The sequence below is a fragment of the Podarcis liolepis genome (genome assembly GCF_965112155.1).
Source record: "Podarcis liolepis genome assembly, chromosome: 3".
In the NCBI taxonomy this organism is placed as follows: Eukaryota; Metazoa; Chordata; class Lepidosauria; order Squamata; family Lacertidae; genus Podarcis; species Podarcis liolepis.
Window position 1 is genome coordinate 52,421,328 of NC_139557.1, and position 26,185 is coordinate 52,447,512.

Genomic DNA, 26,185 nt, shown 5'->3' on the forward strand with positions numbered 1-26,185 from the left:
TTCTTGCTGTTCCAGACAGGTGGCAAAACTTGACAATTTGTCGAGTCCCTTATGAGCCATCAGACTTGGCTGGTAGGCTGTGCTCACCTTTCCGAATTGCAAGTTGTGCATCTGTGTGCTGTGCAGTACTTCAGAATTCCACTAGTAATCCTGTGTCTCTATTCTACAACTATTCTACACCCTATAGCTGAAGCTCTCCAGAATATTATTTCAAGGTTGAACCAAAAGAGCAATCATTTTATTATTTATTAAATTTATATACCACCCTTCATCCATGGGCGTAACCAGGGGGAGCAGAAAGGCGCAGCTCCCCCCCCAATCAATAAAAATACATAATAAAAATAACTAACTGAGGTTAGGTGCCGCCCCCCCAAATCCTGGCTGCACTCATGCCTTCATTCGAAGACCATATTTTTGAGTCAAGGGGCATATTTCAAATGGCAGAGGAACACACTTCTTGACAAAAGTAGATAGATGGATATGGATAGAATAGAGAGCACAGTAATAGTGCTGTATAAAATATTGACATGCCTGCCTGCCAACAGGACTTATACTTGAATGTGGGAGAGTTAAGGAACTGACAAGGATGAGATAGCAGAAGGTCATGTGGCAGTGGATATAATATAACCTGATGCAGGAGGTTAATGCTTCTGTTAAATACAGGGATAAGAAAGACAGCATCTTCAGCTTTCAGTGACTGTAGGTCAGTGTTTCTCTAGCTTGGGTCTCAAGCTGTTGTTGGACTACAACTCCCATAATCCCTAGCTAGCAGGGCCAGTGGTCAGGGATGATGGGAGCTGTAGTCGAACAAGAGCAACTAGTTATTCTTTCACTATGCAGGATGGATACACCCATTATGTCAAGTGCATCCTACTATTGCCAGCATAATATCTCTGCTGAAATACGGTCTTTGAGATATATCTGCATGACAACAGGACTTCTTCTGCACTCTGCTGTATACTTCTGAAAGTTCCTCTTACTCAGTACATGGATCTGTTCTTGTTTCATGTGAAAAGAGCTGCATGTGACAATTATGACCATATCAGAGTTTAAAAGCTAACTTCTGTTGTTGATACTCTGTTAACCTCTAGGTTAGATTTCTGTAACATGTTATACATAGGGCCACCTCTGGAGATGGTTTGAAACAATACTTCCAAGGACCGCCTCTCTCCCTGTGAACTGACCCAGACCCTGTGATCATCATCTGAGGCCCTTCTTCGCGTGCCTCCTTTACGAAAGGTCAGGAGGGTGGGAACATGAGAAGAGGCCTTTTCTGTGGTGGCTCCCCACTTGTGGAATGCTCACCCAGGGAGGCTCGCCTGGTCCCTTCATTGCATATCTTTAAGCACTAGGGAAAAACAAGCCTCTTCTCCCAGGCCTTTGACTAATTAAACAATCTATGGCCTTTTAAACTGGGGAGCGGGTATTGTTTTGTTTCTTGTTATGTCAGGTATTTTTGTGTTTTTATACTGTGCTCCTCAGATGAAGGGCGGTCTATAAATTTAACAAACAAATAGCTACATGTCATTAAAGCATAGGAAAGCCGCCTTATACTATGGCAGACTATTGGTGCATCAAGATCAGTACTGCTTATTCTGACTCTGCCCCTGAGCTACAGCCTGTGGCAGAGCTGGCTGGAGCAAGCCTAGCCTCTCCCATCATGGTTATGGAACCTGTTATGACAGCTGAAGGTTTATAAAGTAGAAATGAATAAACTGGGAAGGTGGGGTACACCTGTAAATGTAAAACCTGCCTCTGTGGCAGGTAGCAATATTGAATGAACAAATGTGATGTGGAAAAGGTTTTAAACATATAATAATACATGTAAGCCTCCTTTTATTTTTCCGTCTGACAAAAAAAAAGTTTCCAACCACATTAAGAAAGCACAACTGTGTGGGTGTATGGTGAGTTACCACACCAAGATTAGTTTAAAGTTTCTCTGGATGTTTGTTCCAGCTCGTGTCAACCAGTTCAGAAACAATCTTGAACAGAAAACCCCCACAATTAGCATTGGAAAGGTGATACCATTTATTGGGCCAACACATTTGAATACTCCTCCATCAACCAACCTGTGAATCTTAAATATGTTTGGTTAGTCTCACTTGTAAGGAAGTGTACTTAGGTATCATTGTGTTATGTGTCTCAGTTTCTTTGGGTTCAAGACAGAGACAACTAACCATAACTCCAGGGCTAAATGACTCAAATCATTCTGAATGCCACTTTTACATTCGTGTTTTCTAACTCACGAGGGCTGTAGCATTACATTAGACACACATTTTTACCCAGCATTTCCTCCTCCTAACCATTTTCTAAAACATACTGCTCCTTAATGTATCTTTTATTCTACATCTATATTCGTTGTACTCCTTCTTTAACCACCTCCTTTGTCTCTCTGCCCTTCCATTCCTCCTTGTTTTGTTTTGTTTTGTTTTGTTAACATCACATAAGACTTTTGTTCTCCCAACATTTTACACTGTAAGGGACTTTCCATACTAACTTAGATTTGCAATTGTGTGTACCACTTGACAAAGAACTGCAGCTAATGCTGCCTCGCTGGTGAGATAATAGATCGTTCCAAACGTGTGTTTCCATTTTTAAGGTGGACCCTTCCATCTAAGAAAAGTAGCATGTGCAATGGCCCTGAGGAAGAGTATCAGATGCAGGCAAGCTGTGCAGTATGTCTGCATTGTTACAACATACTGGCAAAACTTCCACCACCATTGCTGAATATGTATGAGTTGGGGACAGGGGTGGGCAAAACCTCACACAGAGCAGGATGACAAGTGGGATAAACCAGCACTGGGAAGAGGAGCGGGGAAACAGCAATCCAGAATTGGGATTAAAAAGGGTCCTTGGGTGAGAGAAACTGGCAAGAGGAAGAAAAGAGAATCGGCATGGAGCTGGCCTTTTGGGGAGATGTAACTTTCTTGCCTAGGACACAGGTAGCGCTGTGGTCTAAACCACTGAGCCTAGGGCTTGCTGATCAGAAGGTTGGCAGTTCGAATCCCCGCAGCAGGGGAAAGCACAACTGTTTGGTCCCAGCTCCTTCCAACCTAGCAGTGTCAAAGCACGTCAAAAGTGCAAGTAGATAAATAGGTACCGCTCTGGCGGGAAGGTAAATGGCGTTTCCGTGTGCTGCTCTGGTTTCACCAGAAGTGGCTTAGTCATGCTGGCCACATGACCCGGAAAAACTCTCTGCAGACAAACGTTGGCTCCCTTGGCCAGTAAAGCGAGATGAGCACCGCAAACCCAGAGTCGTTTGCGACTGGACTTAACTGTCAGGGTTACTTTACCTTTTTTAACTCACTTCCCTAGAGAATCCAGCCAGAGTAAGGGAACATTGACCATGCAGGAGAAAAGAGGCTATCTAAGATGATGTCATTGCTGGTCTCCAGGCTGTATATAGAACCTACATACAATGCCTGCATACTATGGACCACAGCTGAAAATGCAGGGTTAACAGAAAACGATAACAACACAAAAAGCAATAGCTTTTTAATTGTTGCTGACAGTCACAGAGATTTCACACCACGACAGACAACTGAGTCTGGAATGTTGCAAGTGAATGGGAAGCCCTTAGGTATCCCACCCTTAAAGTTGGGAGAGGCTGAGATTGGTAGAGAGATTGAGGTAGACTATAAGAACAAATTAAAGTTCTATATGGGGGAAGTAATTACTACGTGATTAAGGATTTCAGACCAGGTGGAGTAAGTTATGGACCAGTTCTGGCAATGTTTCATAGCTGCTGAAAGGCTGACAATTATAGTGCAGTAAGATAGATGGTTTGGGGATCAAGGATTAGTGCCAAGGTTTTAGCTGGTAAAATTAAGGCTGAAGTAAGGATAATTCTAATGGATATGGAGGCATGGAGAACAACTTTTTATTGGCCAGGAGGATTTTATTTAGTTACTCAACCTTTCATTTACAGGATGCTAGGGTGTAGCCAGAAGCTGGCAAGCAAATTGGTAGGAAATGGGATGGATCTGAGAGTGAGTCAACTTGCCCCTAGAACTGGGAGTCATCCACATACAAAATAAGCAATTATAACGTTTTTTCTTAAGAACTTGCCAAAAAACAAACAAACAAAAGGAGCCTTACTCTTTTCTTAAGAGTTTCCATGCCAGTAGTAATAATATCCTTAGTGCAATATCTCTCCCCCTACCCCATTTTAAAACATACACTTTTCTGTCTTTATCAGCATAATTCTCTCTCCCCACCATGAGTTTTGCCAGTCACTATTGTTAATCAAATTGAACAGAAGAGTCTAAATACCTATGGATTCTACAGTCTTTCTTTGTTATACAAGCAAGTAACATGGAACACTTCCAACATGTCTTGGCTGTGGGGCCATTGCTTATTGGATCCTTTTAAAACAACCTAGTTCCACTTGATTCACACCAGTAAAGCATTTGCGCAAAAAAGAGAGAAAAAGCTCATTGAGGAAGAAAATGGGTTTATTAGGTAACAGGTATACTATTTCTGTAGCCAGATTTTATTGAATGACTATTATGTTCAAAGAACGTAGAGCAGGATTACTCAATGCCCAAAGAATGACCCTTGTATATACTTCTCCTTTGCTGCATGTGACCTTATTCCCTCTCTCTCTCTCTGTGTGTGTGTGTGTGTGTGTGTGTGTGAGAGAGAGAGAGAGAGAGAGAGAGAGAGATTCTATTTCTGTTTCTGGGCATGTACTGTTTCAAAATGTGTTATGGGTTGATGAGCTGTTGTCACAGCTCAGTTATGACTAGAGATGACTTCTGTTCTGCTCCCCTTCAACATATTTGGAGCTCTCTCTTTTCTTTCTTTCCTTCCTTCCTTTCTTTCTTTCTTTCTTTCTTTCTTTCTTTCTTTCTTTCTTTCTTTCTTTCTTCAGTTAAAACACCAATAATGTCTGTGAAGGCCAAGCAGGGTGAGGGTTGATTGTTGTGTTTTAATTCTTAAGAAAGAAAAGCTTAAGTACTCTTCCAAGCTACAGAAGTGAAGTGTGTGTGTGTGTGTGTGTGTGTGTGTGTGTGTGTGTGTAGGTGTAGGCAGGATGGGTGGGTAGGTTGATTGGTACCCACACTGTAGCTGTTGTTTGTCTTTTCATTTCTGAATATTCACTAGAGAGATTATGAGCACTCCTGTAAAACACCCTACTCTAAATCTGAATAATTGATTTGCATTTGGCTTTGATTCAAGCTGCAACAAAATAGCGTGTACAATTGTGAAATAACCAGTTCTTCAATTTTCCAACCCAAGTGTTCTTATCATTAATGTGTTGTGGTATTTCTTGTGTCATTTGCTGTCCTTTGGAGTTGGCTAGATGGGTCGAAAACAGATCGGCCTTTTCTGTGGTGATAGCATCTCCATTCCATCTACCTCACTTTCATTTCTATTCTTCTTTTGTATTGAGCTAGGCAATTTGATTTTGTTGACATACCTGTTCTAGTCCTGCTAGAAAATGAAAATATATGAGCAATTTGTGTTCCATTTAAATATAGCCTTGACTTTTCTAAGAAGTAACTAGATAGACTAGGGGAAAATATGCTTTTTGTTGGATTGTCTTCTACACTGATTCCAAATACATTTAATAAAAACCAAGTCCTATTTATTGGGAGAAAGGAGACACTGTTAAATGTTGTTCTGTTGTTATTTTTTAAATAGCGCTCTGTACACCAGATGTTATGAGTGAAGGATGCTGCGAAGGAACAAAATTCACGTAAACAAGAGATTCCATAGATCGGGGTGGGGAACCTTTCTAGTCCAGCAGGATAGATCCTTCTCTGTTCCCAACCCCGTGCACCAACTTTGATCATTGGGCAGGACAATTCACTTGCCCTTCACCTGACATCATTAAGGTGTCAGATTCTTGACAGACAGGCTCTCTCACCCATCTATCAAAGTCCCTTACAGAGCACTTGCCTAGCATGCAAAGCTGGAATAGGGTTGGAAAAGCTGCTTTCTTCAGGGATCAGCACAGTCAACTTTCCTACAAGGAACTTGGTCATGTAGCCAATCAAGCCACATCTGCATTCCTCACACTTGACATCACATATGACATCATATGTGGGCATGGTTTTGGGAAAATGGCTTTAAAGACCAAACAGGGACCCATCCTGGGCCAAATTTGGCCTGTGGGCTAGAAATTCCTCAACATTGCCACAGATGGTGGAAGTTCTAGTATATATAGGTTCAAGCTCTCTATCAGAAATTTCCACCTTTTCATTTTTTTTATAAGTAAGACTACAGGCTGCATGAAAAACTAGCAATTCAATTGCACTGCTTCTAAAATCATGGTGATCATAGCTCAGAATAACTGAACTCATGTATTATCATCATCATCATTAAAATTTGTATACCGCCCTGTACCCACAGGTCTCAGGGCAATTCACAGGGATAATGTATATTATTGGCTCCTATGACTCATCATGAAATGTAATTTAATCATAATAATTAATTAGAATATAACCATATATTTATTATGGTTAAATTACAACATTTCACAGGGAACAAAAGATATGAGTTTACCTGTTTACCCTGGATTCTCCTGATTATATGAATGGGGGTGGAGGTGACCCTCTATAACAGGCTTCCTCAACCTTGGCCAGAAGTTTTTGGCCTACAACTCCCATGATCCCTAGCTAGCAAGACCAGTGGTCAGGGATGATGGGAATTGGAGTCTCAAAACATCTGGAGGGCCGAGGTTGAGGAAGCCTGCTCTGTAACATGGATGGGGAACCTGTGACCCTCCTGATGTTGCTGAACTACAGCAAACTTCAGCCCCAACCAGCATGGCTGATGGTCAAAGATGATGGGAGCTGTAGTTCAGCAACGCCTGGAGAGCTACAGTACAAGTTCCCCATCCCTATAGAGCTAACCTACTCTTAGTTTTGTGGCACCATGTTCTATTGGTCTATCACATGATGTCAGTAGACTGCATTCCCATTTACACAAATTGTATAGACTGAAATTTTTCAGATGGCACCATCTCAATGCCATATGCTATGTCCTCCCAAAGCTATAAGTGTAATTGATCCTGGCTATGGGATGTGCTATCAGTCGCCACCCATTATTTGTCACCCAGAAAGGAGTTGCAGCACTCAAAATGAGTTGGCAAGCTTCAATTGCTCATGTAAGTCATTGTTATTACTCTCACAATAATATGCATAATAACAGGTTAGGTAACCCCACAGCGTTTCTTGTTAGTATAGATTATAAAGCCTCTGCGTAATGAGGGGGTGGCAAATCACCTTAATTTACATCCTGTACTTTTGTTCCCTCCAAGCTTATATGTCCTGTCATTTAGGGCAAGGCTGCCCTTTTTTACATAGAAATAAAGAAAGAAAGAACATTGCATTATGGGATGGTGAAGAACAAAAAGCACGGCAATCCTATTATGGAGCTTAACTTACTTGGTGACTTGCTAATTTTCATTCATAAACTAGCAAATGCTCGTCATTACAAGTGTGTGTGTGTGTGTGTGTGTGTGAAAGAGAGAGAGAGAGAGAGAGAGAGAGAGAGAGAGAGAGAGAGAGGAGGGATCATATACTACAAGGAGCCCAGTGTATCTTCCTCATCTCTGGAGGGGACAAATCATGAGCCTGGGTTTGGACAGCATGCCAAGTGAAACCATGGCTTAGCTCACAGCTTTAGCTGCAGGGCCAGAGGAGGACCAGAGCAGTCACAATCTCCTCTCCAGGAGCCTGCACACTCACATTAAGCCATGGTTTGGCTTAGCATTATGTGCACTTAGCCAGAATGTTAGTATATATGCAGTTTAGAACAGGAAATTCTCCACCATGCATAACCTAGTCCAGGCAACCCCAACCTGCGGCACTCCAGATGTTTTGGCCTACAACTCCCATGATCCCTAGCTAACAGGACCAGTGGTCAGGGATGGTGGGAATTGTAGTCCAAATCATCTGGAGGCCCGAAGGTTGGGGATGCCTGACCTAGTCACTTCTATCATGTCCTTCCTTACTCTATCATGCCCTCCCAACTTTTTTTTCTAGGCTAAAACCCCCCCAAATGTTGTAACCTTTTCTCATTGGGGAGTTGCTCCAATCCCTTTATCATTTTGGTTGCCCTTTTCTGAACATATCTCAGCTCTACAATTTTTATATTTATTATTATTATTATTATTATTATTATTATTATTATTATTATTATTATTATATAAACCTTATAGCCCTTATAGTTGCAGAGGCTGGTTGTGGCTCAGATAGATGTAAGTTTTGGGCAGATCTTCCAGTGGACATGGGAAAACCCTTCTGAGTGTAATTTTATGCACATAGGAAGCAGTTTCCACCGAAGCGAATGGGACTGGCTCCTAAGTAAGTTTGGATAGGATTGCAGGATAGTATCATATAGAGCTAGAAAACGGACCCAGTTAAGTCCATAGGCTTATCAACATTATGCATATGCACTAAGGCTACTTACTTAAGTGTAAGGCGTGCACAACACTCTCTAGGTCATCCCATGAGTGTAAGCCTGTGGATTGCAGAGGGATTGGTGACATGGCCACTATCGCTGCACCCAGGAGGCCTTATAACAGAGACGAGGAAACTCAATGCATCCCAGACAGTTCCCCTGGGCTGTGGTGGGGTCATTTGCTCTGAGGCCTTTGTTGCTGTATAAGGAGTGGCTGTATAACCAACTGCTTGATGCAGCTGAGCTTGGGGAGATGAAATGAGGGAGCCTATGCTGTCTCCTCTCCCCCTCAGCAGGCTGAAAGCCTTGGAGCATGTGCAGAGAGGCCTAAAACCATTCCAGGTTTGACCAAGTTGGAGTGGAATGTAGCTGTTCCTTTAACCTGTTTTCTCTCTTTGCTTTAAAACATTTAATTTCTTCCAGGCCTATGTGACACTTTGGGCAAGTTGAGGAGCAGATTGTGTTCTGGACAAACATGCCCAGCCCCTGTTCATGCATTCAATAATTGGAACTTTTATGGCCCTTCAACCTCAGTGTTTTATTGCCAGAAGAAAATTAGTTTGTATTCCTTTTAAGCTATTCCAGGTAATGATTTGCATATGTGACTGGAAGGACCTACGCTGACCCAGCACAGATCCCCAGAGGGACGCCTGAAGTAAACCAAGGCCTCAAGGGGATTTGGTTGGAGGATTGGAGAGAGTGTCTGGATAGCTGTCTTCAACTGCTTAGCACAGAGAAGACAGCAAGCATTGATTCTCCACAGCTGTTTTGTGGTGCAACAAATGCAAGCCTGACCCATTAGTCTGTTGGATTAGACCAGCAATTCACAAACTCTTGTCACAATAGAATGGCTAGTACTAACAGAAGAATTAAATTTAAAACATGAATTTGGTGTCCTGCGAGACAGAAAAAAACCACATAAAGAAGATGCTGCCCTTGTTTTCTTCCACTGAGTCATATCTCTGCATCAGGTAATACTGAATTATTTGCTTCCAATGCAGAGATGCAGCAAAATTTAGAGGAGGGCCCATGCTTCAGTGTGCTGGACTAGGCCTTGTGTCTTAAATAGACCAGGGATTAAATCCCTAATCAGCTCATTGCAGTGACCTAGGGCCAGCTACTGCCTCTCAGCCTAACCTACCTCACATGATTGTTGTGAGGCTGAAATGTGGAAGAGGAGAACCTCATACACCACCTGAAGCTCCTTGGAGGAAAGGCGCAATGTAAATATGCAGAATAAAATAAAATAGAGCACATGCAAGGCATGCTTTGCATATAGAAGATGCTAGATTTGATCTCCAGCATGTCCAGGAAAACTCCTGCCTGCAAACCTGGACAGCAGCTGCCAGTCAGTGCAGACAATACTAAACTAAATAAGCCAGTGGTACAGAGACTGAAAGAAAACATGCTGGGGTGTAAGAGAGCAGCATGCTTCCAGTTTCAACTCGGGGGGGGGGGAGGTGTGCCAGCTTTCTGAAGTTTGCTAGACTCCTGTCGGTGCGAGATGGATTCTGGAGGCACCTCCCAATGTATGACTTTTTAACATTTCATTTCATTCTATTTTAGCTTCTCAGTAACCACTGTGTACTTTGGGGAGTGGAGGCATGAATCAAAATAAATTTAGCTGCTTGGCAGGTCAGCTAGTCTGTCTACACTTGGTAGAAATGGATTCTTAATCTGTGTGTGCGTTCCCTCCCCCTCCCCCACAATTGCCTGCCCTTTTTTGTGCTACAGTTGTAATCCAAATATGCAAACTCCAGCTCTGTGTTTTCTGTGAGCAGAGAGCCTGAGAAATGATCCTGTTGTCCTACAGGGGCTCTGTTTCTTGTCATGTGTTAATGCAGCCAGCGTCATATCAAATTTTAAAACGCCTGATTCAGAGGGCAGGAAGCTAAAGAAAGATCTTTGTGTTCACCAGCCAAGATGCCACACAAGGTGAAGGAAGCTTTGCCACTGGGCACTCTGGTCACAGTATAGTTTTTTTGGCGTATGGTCAGCAGTCCAGTATTTACAGCTATTTGACATGCTGGTGCACACTCAACAGTGAACTGAAAAAGTTGTTCCTTGCAGAATGCATAGAAGCGTGTGAAACCAAGTATAGAGTGCCAAACTGTATCTACTTGAAATTAGGTTCTGTAATGTGTATACAAATAATATTTACCTTTGGAGTTTGAAGCACAGGGCCCTCTTAACGCACACATACTACTTCTTGGCAGATTCTGAGTAATCATTACCCCTTTTTCTTTCATCCTTCATTTTCTGAATACCCTTGAATCATAAAGGTAGCATATTATGGCTTTTCTCCCAATAACATGAATGTTGTCAGAGTAAAGGAGAACATAGTATGCTTTATACGAATGCCTAGAAAGAAGGCAGACATGGAGGAAGGAGATAATCCCTTCATGAACCGAAGAACAAAATCAGACATCACTTTCCTCCAGAGTCCTGCTGAAGCCAATGTGTGCTTCTTGTTTGAACATTGATTCTATTCCATTCATGGTTATTAGCTCAGTATTGTCAACAATGACTGGCAGCGACTCTTTCAGATTTTAAAATGAGAGTCTCTCTCCCAGTCCTAACTGGGGGGATATCAAGAATTGAACTTGGAAAGCATCTGATCTTACCACCGAGCCCTTTTCCTTAACTAAGAGTTGCTTAAAATTTTAGTTGAGCTAGTAGGGCTGCCTTTCTCTCACACACACAATTCCTTCTTCTCATGTAAACACAGGCAGATCTCTTGAGAAAACAGCTGAGAAAGATGTCAGCTGTTACAGCTACAAAAAATAAATACATAAATGAAGGAGTAGAAGGTGAAACATCCCACCCCCTTCTGTTGAGGATACCTCTTAAAATGAAACAAAACCAAAAAAACCCAAGGCCAGTTATGTGGCAGTTACTAGCTACTTCCATCAACACACCAAAAACATAGGTTGTCCCTTATGGGGTAACTTTCAGTCATCATAACTCACCCACCCCCACCCTATACGACTGTGGCAAGTAGTTAGGGTTGCCATATGTCTGGAATTTCCCTGACGTGTCTGGGATTTAACTGGTGAAATTTTGGGGATTTGGGAGAATTGGCAAAATGAAACTTTTGTCCTGAATTTTACTTCTAGAAATATGGTACCCCTATAAGTAGTAGTACAACCCAGACAAACATTTGAAGGGTCAGCAAGGAGTTAGTGATGGTGTGTATTTCTGACCGTCTTGATTTGTCAAAGGACCGGAAATAACTAGACTGAGTTTACCTATCCAGGCACAAACTGTATTGTAGTTACAGAATGGTCATCCATGCACAGTCTGGAGGAGCTGACATGTTAACCTTGTAACTGTTAAAGGTATAGAAAGGATGCAGTTCCTTGGTGGGACGGAAGGAAGGAAGGAAGGAAGGAAGGAAGGAAGGAAGGAAGGAAGGAAGGAAAGAAAGCAAGCATTTGGTTATGCAGCAGTTTTATTTTTCTTAAGGGTTATTGGGCCTAGTCATTTGCCAACGTGACAAATTTTCAGTGGCATCTAGCAGTGTGTAATTTTGACCTAAAAATAGAAAACAGTGAGGTCAAGTACCAATGAACATTCAGGGAGACCTTGGGCAAGTTCTTACTCTGTGTCCCGTATGAACAACAAGAGCAGTAATGATTGTGAGTGGGATTGTGAAGGGAAGACAAATATAAATGCAGAACACTGGAATATAAATGGTTAAGTAATAGTAACTATAATACAAAATAGCTAGATGGAATTAACTTTTCAATTTATTGTTGATTTGAAACTGTTACAACCTCTGCTGCAATTTAAGACTGAAGATCTGACGAGCTGTTCAAGCATGCCTTCTTTGAGTATGTGTATGGCACTTTTTATTTGGCTATCTAGTACTGCTGCTGCTGCTGCTGCTGGCCATATTGAGGGTGCTTCTTTGGATGAACATGAATGAGAAAAGTTTGGTCTGAGAAGGTCATCTGTGGAGTTTGGGGTATAGGTGGTGGACCTCCGGTTAAACTGAAATGAGATTTGTGACTAGGAAATGTCCAGAAGCTGTGGCCTAGCCTCCTGGGCTATGTATGCTCAAGTTTCATGGCTCTTTTCAGGCGCGGTAGAGAACAAGGTTGTATAACATCAGACTGTGCAATTGGCAGACATCCTCATGATTGCCCAGGCCTCATATAAGCACTGGGAACCTGACTTTCTGCCCTTGTGTGTGGCTGTACCTTCTGCAGATCAGGTGATATTGCAGATGCCCTCAGGGACTCTGGGTTGCAGAAACACCCTCCAGATCAACATGCAGATCTGGCCACCCACAGCTTCATCCTGCTGGAACACCTGAAAACACCATTGACAGACCTGTTCATGGAGGAAATACAGGGCTGTTATGATATCTTTATAAGGACCATACTAGGAATTATTGCTTCTTTGGCTTTGCAGATACCATTTTCAATTTTTTTCCTAGTTGAAGTATGATTTATCATTTTCATACATACAAAGAAAATTGTGTTTTGAATCCAAAGATAACTTTTTATGCTTATTTATTAAATGAAACTGATCACTGCACAGGCCTGCGATTTGAAGAATCTTTGTCCTATCACACCACTTGAAAAGAATTGCAAAACTGATTTGGCTCTTTCCCCGCCATGCATCATGTTAGAGTTTTTAACAGGGTGGAAGTGGGGCATGTCCTGGAAATAATTATTCACCGCAGTACCTTCTCATCTGGCCCTTCCAGTTCAACCGCAATTCAAGAGGATCTTACATCACACTATTATTTTTTAGCATTAGGAGCCTATCCAGTAAATTTAGAAGCTAAAACATTCCTGAAGTTCCTTTGTGTACTTCTTTCTTAAAGTGTGTGCGTATTCATATGTTAGATGTTGTAATTCTGCAAAATCTCTAAGGCACAGAGCCCCATAGAGGGCACCCATACACGGTGAGAGTGACTAAACCAGGCCACCCATGTGAGCATCTCCTGAACATCTGGCCTGTGTTTAGCTAGAACCTTGTTGCACTGTTTTCTTAATTCTACTATCCAATATAAATGCTCTCTCTTTGACATATCCTTTTTATTGTATATCTTGGTGTCAGATATTCTTTTATCAGCGGACATAGAGCTGTCCTGCTTGTTATATCAAGGAGGGAGATTCACAGAGGGTCCGACAAGCTTTTAGTGTTTAAATAAGATCTCTCCGTCTCTGGGTGAGTGACCATATGAGACTCCATACTGAGGGCCTTCTAGAAACACAGTTGCCACAGTGTCCCACTTCTTTCTAAATGGCAGTAAGGCTATGGTGTCATGATGTTACCTGTTCCGAGCCTTGGGAGATTCAATAGGTTTTAGGTACAAAAAATTAAAAAACAAAACCTATTTCTTTTTCCAGGTACTGCCTCTTTCCCAGCATTATCACTTCAGTGGGAGTGTTTGCTGTAGATCTGAGCTCAAACTCTGGATGACACATATTCAGGCAGTAGCATGTCTGAATAATGCTGATCAGTTTTGTGAAGGCATTCTTTTGTATTGTTAGAAGCTATGGAATGGACTTAATTCAGAACTTCACAATAAACATCGAAGTGAGAATGTATAAGGAAAAACCACAAATGGGGTGGGGTGGGGAGGGGAATAGGTCAAAGAAAGATCCATACATTTATTACCTGTTGGGCTGTTTCCAAACATTGGTAACAGCTGTTCCGTGGTGGTATAATTAAAAATGTTTGCATTCAACGCATAATGGTGATCTGGTTAAAAATAACTAGTGGCACTTGGTTTATTTGGTTAAAATATAAACTTGAACTCAGTCTGTTTCTTTTAAAAAATGTTTCTGAATATGCAAAAGAACCATGATAAAAAGAAAAGAAGAAAAAAAAACCAAATGCTAGCTACTTCCCCCTCTACTACCACCCCTGATGAAGGGACACAAACTATTAAGCTGAAATGTTCTTTGTCTGTTGGCAACCAGAATGTAACATACTTTAAATTCTAGAGGTTTTAAAAATCAGATTATCTGCTCTCTGCAATGATAAACTAATTACATGTTTTAAATCTCATGGAACAGAGGTTCCTGTTTCTGATTTGTATTCGTAATAGAAAAATCAAGGCCAGAGGTGGCTTAAAGCCTCTGGCTAGAAGGGCTATTATGTCATGCTACCGGTAGTTGTTGAAGGACCTGCACAGACCTACTAAAACATGGTGTGTGTGTGTGTTTTGAGGGCAAGGGCACTCCTGCTAGCTGACTGGATGTGGGTGGGTTTGCTCCTAGATGAGATATTAGAGCACCTGGGTTGGGGTATTCGAGTTAACCTGGCTTCCAAGCACGAGGTGGAATGCAGGGAGCGTGGATGCAGCCCATAATGCATATTTAGTATGATTGGTGGGTATATATTGCTTTTGCTTTCTTATGTTGTTTTGATGAACTTATTGTACTGTATGCTCATTTTATCTTTCTTTATATTAATATGCTGCTCACTGCTTTGGGGGCCTTTGGTCCCAAAAGCAATGTATAAGTGAAACATAGTATAACATAACACTTCCCAGACTCCAAGTCCCTGAGCTTCAGAGCTAGTTCACATGTGTAATATTTAGCTTAAATAGTGTTCCAACTCAGCAACTTAAATGCTCAGTCTGGCCCATATCCAGCCAACTTAGTCATTACTAAGGTGGCTTCCTATGCACACTTACCTTGGAGTAAGCCCCATTGAACTAAGGTCTTGTTTAGACACGCAGAATGAAGCAACGGAATGCTAAATTAGTACTGTGGATACCCATGTTGGATAACCAGCAAGTTTAGTCAACTCGTTATTCCTTGTACCCTCTTTTTTTTCCACGCTACCTTTGGGAAGGGCATCTGGGGGCATTTCTGGCTTTTTATGTGTGAAGCACTCACACAATTATGGCAAAACTTTCAGATTCCTAGAGATAAACAAGTTTTTGCAAGTCCAGTTGCTCTCACTGCTATGGCTGAGGTAGCACACAGACACACCGCACTTGGCACAAGAAAAAAAAAACCTTCAGGATCAGGGTCTTTGAAACTTTGCTGACACACTGGTTTGATTAGTTTCAGTGTTTGTTCCCTGCCTAATACACAGCATTTCCTGTTATGGAATAGCTAGTTTAGTCACAATTTCCAAAGCTTACTGCTCTCAATAAAATGGGTAGATTTCATAATAGGAGGGCCTGCACTGACTCACCCTTGTAATTTTTCACATAAAACTTAACATTTCTAACTGAGGAAAATAATAACATGGGAACAATACATTTAAATGGATATAGAAAGAGGCCTGTGAATTGATTCAAATATGCAAACTATAGGATAGATTATGTGTTGAAAAAAAACAATTTTGAGGTGGCAATTTGGTGTTTGAAATTTTAATTGAAGTTAAAGGTGTCCTGATACGCTGAGGGCTACAATCACAACGGCAAAATTCAGTCATGCATAATTTTGTTCGTATGCCACCTTTCCACAGTTCAAACCATGCTCAAGGTGGCTTACAATGTGAAAATAATACATAAATACAACACAACAAAATAAGTCATAAACAATAAATAAAACACTAGAAAGTACACAACCAAACTGTACAATTTCTACATAAATCACAATATCTAAAATAAAGATGGAAATAAACAACAGCAACAATTCCAACAAAAAACCCCAAACATCCCACCCAATCACCATTCTTCTTTCTGCACTGTTCACACAAGATTCTTATATATAAAACACTTTCCCCCCCATCAAGAATGTTCTGATTCAGCAAAAGCACCACCAGAATGTTCCACATTCCTCTCTTAATGTTTGTCTCTTCAGTTTGTTTCAAGCCCTGATTGGCTGTGCTCCCTTCACATACTAGAAGCAGTTGCTATAAAGAGCTGCTTCTCGGAAAAGCAAAGCAGGTTCATTTCTGGGAGAAAGTGCCATGTGCTGTGCCCAGTCACCTCCACCATATGCTCACAGGCTTTTAAACATATTTCAGGCATGTCATGGGATGACCCCGCAGAAAAGCAGCTTCCACATTGGGGCTTTAACATGTACAGTAAAGGGGATCAGTTTAGCAACAGAAGGTGTCAGCGTGGGTTGACAATTTGCTGAATTGATGTGTTTTAAGAACAAGGCGTCTTCTTGCCAATCACTCTGCTTCCCATCCCAACTAGAATGGAAACAGATGACCACTTGGACATTTGCAACTCTTTCACATCAAAGTCTAGCGACACAGTCTGTCTAAAGACTTCCAGGGCAGTGTGTGAAAGAGAAGAAACAACTCCAGGTGCTTGAAAGATGATTTACTTTTGGCCCCAAACATTTTGTATAGCTGACTATCAAAGTTGCATGAACCACTACAGCACCTCCTACTGATAACCCTTTATTTGAGCTGCTGGAGTTTCTTCCTCTCCCCTCCCCCCATAGACTCTGGCCACAATGTGAGACAAGTATTACCACACATGTACCTATGGGGAAACTGTGGTGGTGGTGGTAATGCTTTGTCTCCGCAAACAGGACTTCTCTGTCCCTCCCCAGTCTTCATTCCTATCAGGTTCCTCTTCTCGCTGCAGTTTCTGTAGGAGGATGAGTGCCAAAGGTTTACATTGGTTCCACCATAGGACCCAGTTCCTTATCAAAAGCTCCTGAGAAAACACAGCTTGAAGGCTTGAACTTACAATGCTAGACATGCCCCTCAATTTTCTGAGTAAGGTGAGCACTACACACAGGAGCAATATGTAAGAGAACCATGGCCTACTTAAAAACAAGGGAAGACTGCCAGAAGACCCTCTTACAAGGCCTCTCCTAACTGTGTGCTCCAGAGCTAATCCTACCAGTTCAAGGACTGACATTTTGAATCAAGTGCATGGTCCATTTTGCATCTGTTCACCTACAAACATCTACATTGACCAGTTACACAGCCCAGGGATGCTTGCAAACACCTCTGTTTTATTTAAACGATGACTTTAAACTGGTCAAGGCTTCAAAGCATCTGCAATCCTTATATAGGTCATGTTCAGCAGGGGTGGGGAACCTTTGGCCCTCCACATGTTGCTAAACTACAACTCCCATCAATCCTAGCAAGCATGACCAGCATGACCACCGGCCTGGGATGATGGGAGTTGTAATTCAGCAACCTCACAGGGCCAAAATTTCCTCACACATAATGTGCAGGTAGAGGTGAGATGGGCCTTTTTTTGTTTGCTGGCCTGCTTTTGTTAATGATTACTCCTTTCACATTGGTCTAGTCAATTTTTTAATAAGGATGCAGCATTTCAGAAAATATATTCATTTTGGAGCTTACTTGTTGCTCATTTGCAGAATTCCCATGTGCCCGAGGTCTTCCCCTCCATTCAGTACTGCAGATGCTTTCTTGCAGGCATCTTGGTTACAGAGAAAGAGCTCTCCCTGATGTTACAGTGCTTGACAAAGCCCTTGCGAATGATGGCTCTTGTGCACGAAAGAAGCTCTGTATGTGTGTTGCAATGTACGTGGGTTGCATGTACTGGAAGCACAGATACACGCATGCAGCCTTATACTAACAAGAGCTGCTGGAGCACTTGGCCAAAAGACAGTGTTACAGGGCGGGGGAGAGAATGTGTCTGTGAGAGCTGCTTCCAATGTCCAATGTGTGCCGGAAGTGCAGGTTTGGCGGAGTGGAATGGAATGTTCTCTGTAGTTTTCCAAGAACAAAAACAGCTGGGCAAGAAGCTACTGAGACAGTTTCTAAATTTGAAAAATAAAAGCCACACAGCCATTTAACCATTGCTATCTCTCCTCCTTGAAGTTCCTCATAAACAGAGCACACATGGAATATTTTTAATCCGCATGAAAGGTTATTCTTGATTCTTTTTCGTCTCCTTTAAAAACTTAGGCTACCCCCTCCTTTTTCTTTTTTCTTTTTTTTGGTTAAGACTTTGAAAATTGCAGCATTTGGATTATTGACAGTGACGTTTCTCCCTGTATTTCTCTTCCCAGTGGAAAAAAGTAAACGGCAAACAGCATGCTCTCTTCACGCAAAGCAAATGTTACTTATTAGAGGTCTCCTGTGGTCAGCAGAAGGCTGTCTATAGGATAACTGGAAATGGTGCTGCTGACTGAAAGTCTGATGTGTTCTGCCAATTCCCAGATGCTATATTTTCAGCCAGGGTGGGTTTATTTATTGTAGCAGTTTAAAGTGTTGTTAGAGAGGGAGGAAGGGAGGGAGGGAGGGAGGGCAGTAAGCAGACTGTTTCAGATATTCTGGCCCTGATTCAGTTCTGGTTGAACACAGCTAGTTGTATGCACCAGCATAGTACGTATCTCAGGATGATGCCTCTCCGTCTGCATCTATCCAGCCACTTGGGTGAGGATAAGATCAAGACTGTGGTACAGATCCACATGGACACCTTTATTCATTGATTTAAAAATCATTAACAATTCATTAAAATCAACAAAATAATAAATCCCAAGACCATAAATGCCAACACAGTCCAATTATCCCTGGCTCTAAATTAAATTTAAAGTTCAAGTGGCCCCGAAAAGAACCTGTCTCTGCCATATTTTTTTTTTAAGAGAAAGCTTGCCAGCTAAGCCTCCTTGAGGAGGGAGTTTCTCACCTGGAGTTGGACCATTTGCTGCCTTTTGCATCACTTCCAACAATAGGACATTCAACAGGTGATGGGGCACTCTGAGGGCTTCCTCAGGAGATCTTAACCAGTGTTAGAAACTGAGATATGAAAACTAGGAGCTAAATGGCACCTTAAAGCTAGGTTACGGGCGCAACAATGGTATGTCTAGGTGCACTCTTTTATAACAAGAACACAAAGCTGAAAATGAATGAACTGCAGCTAAAATTTTAAGTTAACTTTTCACATGGCCTAGTCCTTTGCCCACCCGCCTAATATTCTTAAGAGGGTCTCTTCTCCAGTCTTCAGCTGGAAGGGGGGAGGCAGAAAAAGGTCCTCCTTTCCTTCCACTCTGCAGTTTTAATCTGAAATCTTAGGTGCAGTACTGCGCCCAGAGCTCAGAAACTGCTCGCACTAATGAAATTCCCTGTCACAAAATGTGCCTAGAATAATGAAAGTTTCGAACACTGATCTTAACATATCAGGACATGTATATGAAGCTACCTTAAAGCAAGTTGGACCGCTGGTCCGTCTGGTTCACTGCTGTCTACTCACTGACTGGCAGTGGCTCTCCAAGAGATGCCAAGTATTGAACCATACATAGCATGTGCACTGCCCTCCTCTGAGCTATGGCGATACAGACGTCTGTGCACCTGAATCGGTATCGAATACATGTGTAAAATGCTGCTTCCACACACAGATGTCTCTTTCTGGATCAGAATTTGAATAACAGATAATGAACACACCATTACTACTTAAGCAAAACTACTCTAGTAGTAGTAGTAATAGAAGTAGTAGTAGTAATGTATATACACTGCTTAACGCCCAGATGGCTTCTTAAAGAGTTCACAAAATATAAAAAACCAATTGCATAACATTGTAGAAATATACCATAATTGAAGTGCACAATTATTAAAATACACAATAAAACAATCCCATTAAAGCAGCACACCAATTCAAACCACAATTAAAACAGGAGATTCAGGTCCAGCGATCATGGGAATCCCTGTGTAAACAGGTACGTCTTCAAACAGTAGACTCCATTTAAAAGATGGTCAAAACTGACAATCTGATAAAGGACACACGCACAAATCAGATCTCATGATGCTCAGTGTGCTAAACTATTCATTTCCATGCTGCCCCTTTTAAAGTGAGCATTGAAACACCTTTTATAATGTTCAGTTTTCTGCTCTTGGTGTTCAGAACAGATTCTCCTGGGGTTATTTTGATGAGGTACTTTAAATAGTTGGTCATATGAAAAGCACATGGAGGCTATTTGAAATAACCTCCACATGGCTGCTATTCCCAGCAACAGCTATTCTATGTAGAGGATTGCCCCATTATGAAGAGAATCGCCACACGACCACCAAGCATTCCTGGGCGACAGCATAGAGACATTCCTGGCAGTGAAAATGATCACTGCCACATGGAGCATTTGCCATGCGTAGGCTGCTTTTCAGTTGGTTTTCATCAAATAATTTCCCAACTTGAATTGTTTATAAATATTACTAAGGACTTCAGGGAAAAGCCCCCCTCAGCTGTTGAAATGCCTGGTTGTAAGGCTTTTGGAATAACTTTGTGCAAAGGCTGGAATGCTAAGTAGAACTCACTGACTGTGATCCGAAGGGCTGGAAGTCCAAGAGGAGTGTGTGTTTGGGGTGTTCCTTTGGCAGTTAAGTACATGCAGATTTAAGATTAGGTTAGACATTGTTTTCGGATTTTTCAAGATCCCATATTACGGATGATTATTTTTGTTCTCACAAAAAAAAAGTTATGTTTAGGTAAATTCACACAGTAAACATAATTAACCCCCCAAAAAATTTTCACTGAGATGGAAAGCCTAATAGAGCTGAATCAGCTACTGCTGTGCAGAAATTTGAGCCAGACCTATTCCCAGAATCGTAGGGCTGAACCCTAAAATGCTTAGAATAATAATAACACAATGTCTTGGAGCACCTACAGTAACCTCAACTGTCTACATGCCTGTGGCGGGTGGGAGGCTAAAGTGGGCAGAGCAACAAACATAAATGAAACCTTTTGTACAGAAGGCTAATTTCTACACACAAACTTCTCTCTACCCTCCATCCAAGCAAGCATGACACATTCACAGAGTTCAAGGACACATTCCAGCCAGGCAAAAACTCTCAAGGAGGGTGTGAAGCAGGGCCAGTGTGGAGCCTGCAAAGAGAGGTTGTGGCTGGGTTTGTGGGGCCTTGCAAGAATCTCTAGGTTCCAGAGGTAGTGTCCAAGGAAATTTATCCCACTTTACCAGTCCTAAGGGACCTACAATGACCCCCAGTATGTTTCCGAGCACAGTTCAAAGTGTTGGTGCTGACCTTTAAAGTCTTAAACAGCTGTTGCCCTGTAAAGGAGCATCTTCACTCCCGTTGTCTAGCCCAGACAATGAGGGTTCCAGATCCGAGGGCCTTCTAGCGGTTCCCTCATTGCTAGAAGTGAAGTTACAGGGAACCAGGCAGAGGGTCTTCTCAGTAGTGGCACCCACCCTGTGCAATCCCCCCCCCATCAGATCTCAAGGAGATAAATACACAACTCTGAAGGCAGCCCTGTATAGTTTTTAATGTTTGATGCTTTATTATGTTTTATATCGGTTGGAAGCTGCCCAGAGTGGCTGGGGCAAGCCTGTTGTTGTTGTTGTTGTTGTTGTTGTCGTTGTTACCAAAATCCAATGAGGCATATTCAGTGGAGAGATAGAGACTCTATTTGTTGCATGTGCCCCCATTTTGTTCTGCTGAATGTGGAACAGAGAGGCCCGGGCTGAAATCTCTCATTAGCTATGAAGATGAGTCAGTGACCTTGGCTCAATTGCTGTCACTCAGCTTAACCTACTTCACAGATTTCTGGTTAGAATAAAGTGGGATAAACCTTTATGTATGCCATTCAGAGATGCTCTAAAGAAAGGCTGGGATACAAATGAAATAAATAAATAAATACTAAGCACTGTCTAGCCCTGACCCATAGCTTGAAAATAAAGCACCTTTTTTCCCTTGAGCCCAGTGAATTTTGTGGGAAGCCCTCATGCCATAGAGTGAACAAATGTAAGCAATCAGTAAGCTTGGGGAACAATTTTCTGGAAGCAGGATATAAATAAATATTGCCCCTTCCCTGAATTATTTTACTCAGTAGTAAAGTTTATACCCTGTTCCACATTGCTTTAGAATAGTAGAACAGCCTCCTTAGAGAATATTACCAGCATTTGTAGGCTAGTCAGACGGTGCTGCTGACTTGTAATTCATTGCTTCTAAATGACCCTGTTGTGAAAATAAACTCTTGCTTTAATCTGCAAAAGGTCACACTTGTAGCTGGGTGTAGCTTTATACATTAGCGTTTCCTTTCTCTGCGATGCCCAATGAGCTGGTAAAAAAATGTGAACCAAATTCACAGAGCCAGTCAGTCATGTAGCAAGGATTCCAAATCTACCAGCTGTATCTCATATTGCTAATATGCAGGCTTATTTTTTAAAATATAGAAAGGGGGAAGACTTTTAAGAGTTAAATCACACAACCCTTTTTATTTTTAAAGCAAGTGGATTCCTTGTTGCGTTGTTGGGAATGATAAATTGATACCACATGTTGATCCCAGACAAAAAAGCCTCTGTATTCCAGTAGGTGCTTGCAGCTGGTGTCTGAATTAATGGGCAAGCTCCATAAGGTAAACACGGTATGGAAGAGACTGAAACAGACACGAGCTAGGAGGAGTGGGGAAATTCTTGCAGAAGGGGATCTGCCAATTTTCCTTGACCAAAGAAGAAGGGGGAAAGCATGAAACACATTCAAATAGCATACTGAAGTAGGAAGGCCAGTTTAGTGGTCCTGGTCAAGCTAATGAAACAATATAAACTGCTCTGAGAACATCCTCCAGGGCCAATAGAGAACTATGAGGAATACTGAGGTGGCCAAGTCCACTCTGGGATGTTAGGGGTCGATTTGAACTCAGAATGCCTTGTCGAAAATACTGACCTCTCAACCATATTGGCTCTCCTATTTGTGAATATGAGAATTGTGAAGAAAAAAATCCACAATTGTTAGAATTATGTTTTTAAGAAAAGAAATAAAGACATATTCTCCTAAATTCAGAGATTCTTCTATGCATGTGGGAGTTTCAGTGCATACATACGTAGAAACACTATGTGCCCATCAGAGTACATTCACAAGGCTTTGGGTTTTATTTATATAACCACCCTTCTTCTAAGGCTCACCGAGGTATTGCAGTCCTGAGCCCTTTAAGCAGGGTTCCTCAAACTTTTTAAACAGGGGCCAGTTCACTGTCCCTAAGACACTGTTGGGGGCCAGACTATAGTTTGAAAAAAATATGGACGAATTCCTATGCACACTGCACATATTTTATTAGTGGTGCACAAAGAACAGGAAAAAACAATACAATATTTAAAATGAAGAATGATTTTAATCAACATAAACTTATAAGTATTTCAACGGGAAGTATTGGGCCTGGTTTTGGCTAACGAGAGATGGTCAAGATCCGGTCCCATATTTGTCACTCCTAGTCATAGCAAGTGATGCAAGTGTTCATCAGTTAGTCTGGATCTGGTTGGAGATTTCAGGTGTTTCATTCGGTAAAAAGTCTGTTCACAGACATAAGTGGTGCCAAAGATGGTTGCAATGTTGAGTGCATGGTTCCTGAGATTAAGATATGTCTCAGAGGGGAGAGATGCATAGAAATTAGTGAGGCTGCTTGATTTGAATGTGTCTTTCAGAGAGTCACAGTTCTGTAGTTCGGCCAATTCCATTTGGTAAATTGGATCAACAATTTCAGTGTCAACAGAAAATGGGTTCCGGAAAAGCTGTCCTGTTCATGGTGATGAAGCTCTTTAAATCTAATTTGAAACTCCTTTTGCAACATTTCTAGTAAATCCATGCATGTTTTGCTTGGGAATGTAACTGCTGGTTTTTCCACCAACAGGTGGGGGGAGGTGGCAGAAGTTTCCTCCTCCACTTGTTTAATGAGGAGGTCTAATTTTACTTGAAATGCTTTTACATGTGAATGCATATCACAGATGAGCTTCCCCTTTCCTTGAAGTTGAACATTGAAACTGTTGAGTAGCTGTGTTACATCTGTCAGAAAGGCAAGGTGCCATTTCCATTCTGCCAAGGCTGCCGCATGGGACCCGTGTGCATGTTAAGGAGGCAACCGGCCGGCGAAGCGCTGCTCCGGTGAGCATGGAGCTGGCCAGAGGGGAAGGGAGGCGAGGAAGGGCTGGCGTGGAAGGGGTTCCTTCACCGCCACCCTGCCCTCCGGTGGCTTAAAGGGGCAGTGCACCGTTATCCAGCAGCCAGCACCAGCAGTAACAACTGCATTACCAGGGCTTTGTTACACGCACACACTTTTACCTCAGGGTTCTTCCCTCCCAGCCGCTTCCGAGCCTTGCCAAGGGGGGTAGGGTCTGGAGCGATCCGCCGCACAGGCAGGCCGGGTTCAGGACCCTGGCGGCCAGATCTGGCCCGCAGAGCGTAGTTTGAGGACCCCTGCCCTTAAGGCTTTTTGACTCAAAACTAGCACTTTGAACTGGACCTGGAAACTAATTGGCAGCCAATGCAGTTGGGCCAGGATTTACATTATATGCTCAAACTGCCTTGCCCCACTGAGCAACCTGGCTGCTGAATTGAGCACCAACTGAAGTTTCCAAACTGTCTTAAGAGGCTGCCCTATGTATAATGCATTGCAGTAATCTTAACCCAGAGGGTGCCAGAGCAAATGGATTGTGGATCAAAGCCGTTATCTAGCAAAGTGAAAAGAGCATGCCCAGGAACCTTAAAAAAAATTATTGGAGCCGTGCATCTTTGCTTACACAGAAAGAATAGTGGCTAGCATAACTTTTTGTTTTCTTAAAGTGATACTCCAATATATGCCTACTGTGTATAGATGCAGGAAGAACTTGGGTCTGGCTTTTTCCTTTAATTGACCTGGCCTCAGACAAAACAGTTTTTTTTAAAGTGCTTACTATTGAATTAAAAAAGCATGTGGACCAGATTTCTTGTATACCCAGATGTCTTCCATTTACTTAATGTCATCCATCCCATTTATGTCAGTGGTAGCGATGCCAATGTGAATCATTCACTTTATCCCTGTGGTACATAAAAAAACAGTTATTTATGCATATAAAAAACTGTATTTTATGAGCTCTTGATGCCTTTTGTTTTCAATATATGCTGGCAAAAGATGTATATTTGTCTTTCAAACCTAGATACAACCAATATTTGCCCATATTTCAAAAAGAACTTGTTAATCTCCCCATTTAAGCATTCAACATCACAGAGGGATTTTACCAAATTTTATAACTTTAATTAAAAGTGCTACTCTAGGCTATACTTTTAAGTATAGACTCTACAGGTATTTTGCTCAGTTCAGCTATTGTAAACTTGAGGCACTTCTCAGTGGAGGTGGTGGAATGGCTTTTCAACTCTTGGTTCATTTTCTCTTGCATTGAGTCTATCCACCCTAACAAATGTCCCAAATGGCATAGAAATTTCTGGGCAGTGGGTATGTTTTCCCTTTTAGTTGAGGCAGTTATAGTCATATCAATGGGGCTTTCACTTCCTAAATTTTTCACTGAAAGCTTGTCAACATGTTGGAACTTTTTACAGGTTGACTAGTTCTTTATAACGTAACAGTTGGCTGTGCTGTTGTATATAATGGCAAGCATTCTTTGGAAAATTATGAGGCTTTTCTGGGCACCAGAGTATTAGGCCAGTTTCTTCTTTCAGATGTCACTAAAGGAGTGTCACTAAAGGAAAAGAGGAGGAAATAAATAATGAATCCATAAACTGCAGAATGAGTAACTATAGCTAGTGCTATTTGCAGGAGGCCATTAGGTTAAAACATGTCAAACATGTTTTACGTCCTGATCATGAAGACCTTGATTTGGACATAAGCTTGTTACAAAACTGGTTTTTGAATACATGTGCTTGGGATCACAGCGTATCTTTACTAACTATCTTGGCTTCTAGCAATGTACTGATGCATCAGCTTACTAAAATAAACATACGATTATCTCAGTAAAGTTTTTCAATGGGAGGTTTTATTTAATGAAGGAAAGCAGGTTCTCCTTTGTTAATGAACCCACAGAATCCGAGGGGAGGGCCAGGTCAAAAAGTCATATTAAAGTTGTTCAAAAATTCACATTGAAACATGCAAACCAACAATGGCCTCAGTGCTAAATACACTTTTCCCGGGAACATC

At 41.8% G+C, this 26,185-nt stretch overlaps 1 protein-coding gene across 4 annotated transcripts in view; it reads left to right on the forward strand.

Moving 5' to 3' along the window:
• Positions 1-26,185, forward strand: part of FOXO3 (forkhead box O3) — a 119,820-nt gene that overhangs the window by 72,891 nt on the left and 20,744 nt on the right. The gene's annotated exons all lie outside the window — the stretch shown is intronic.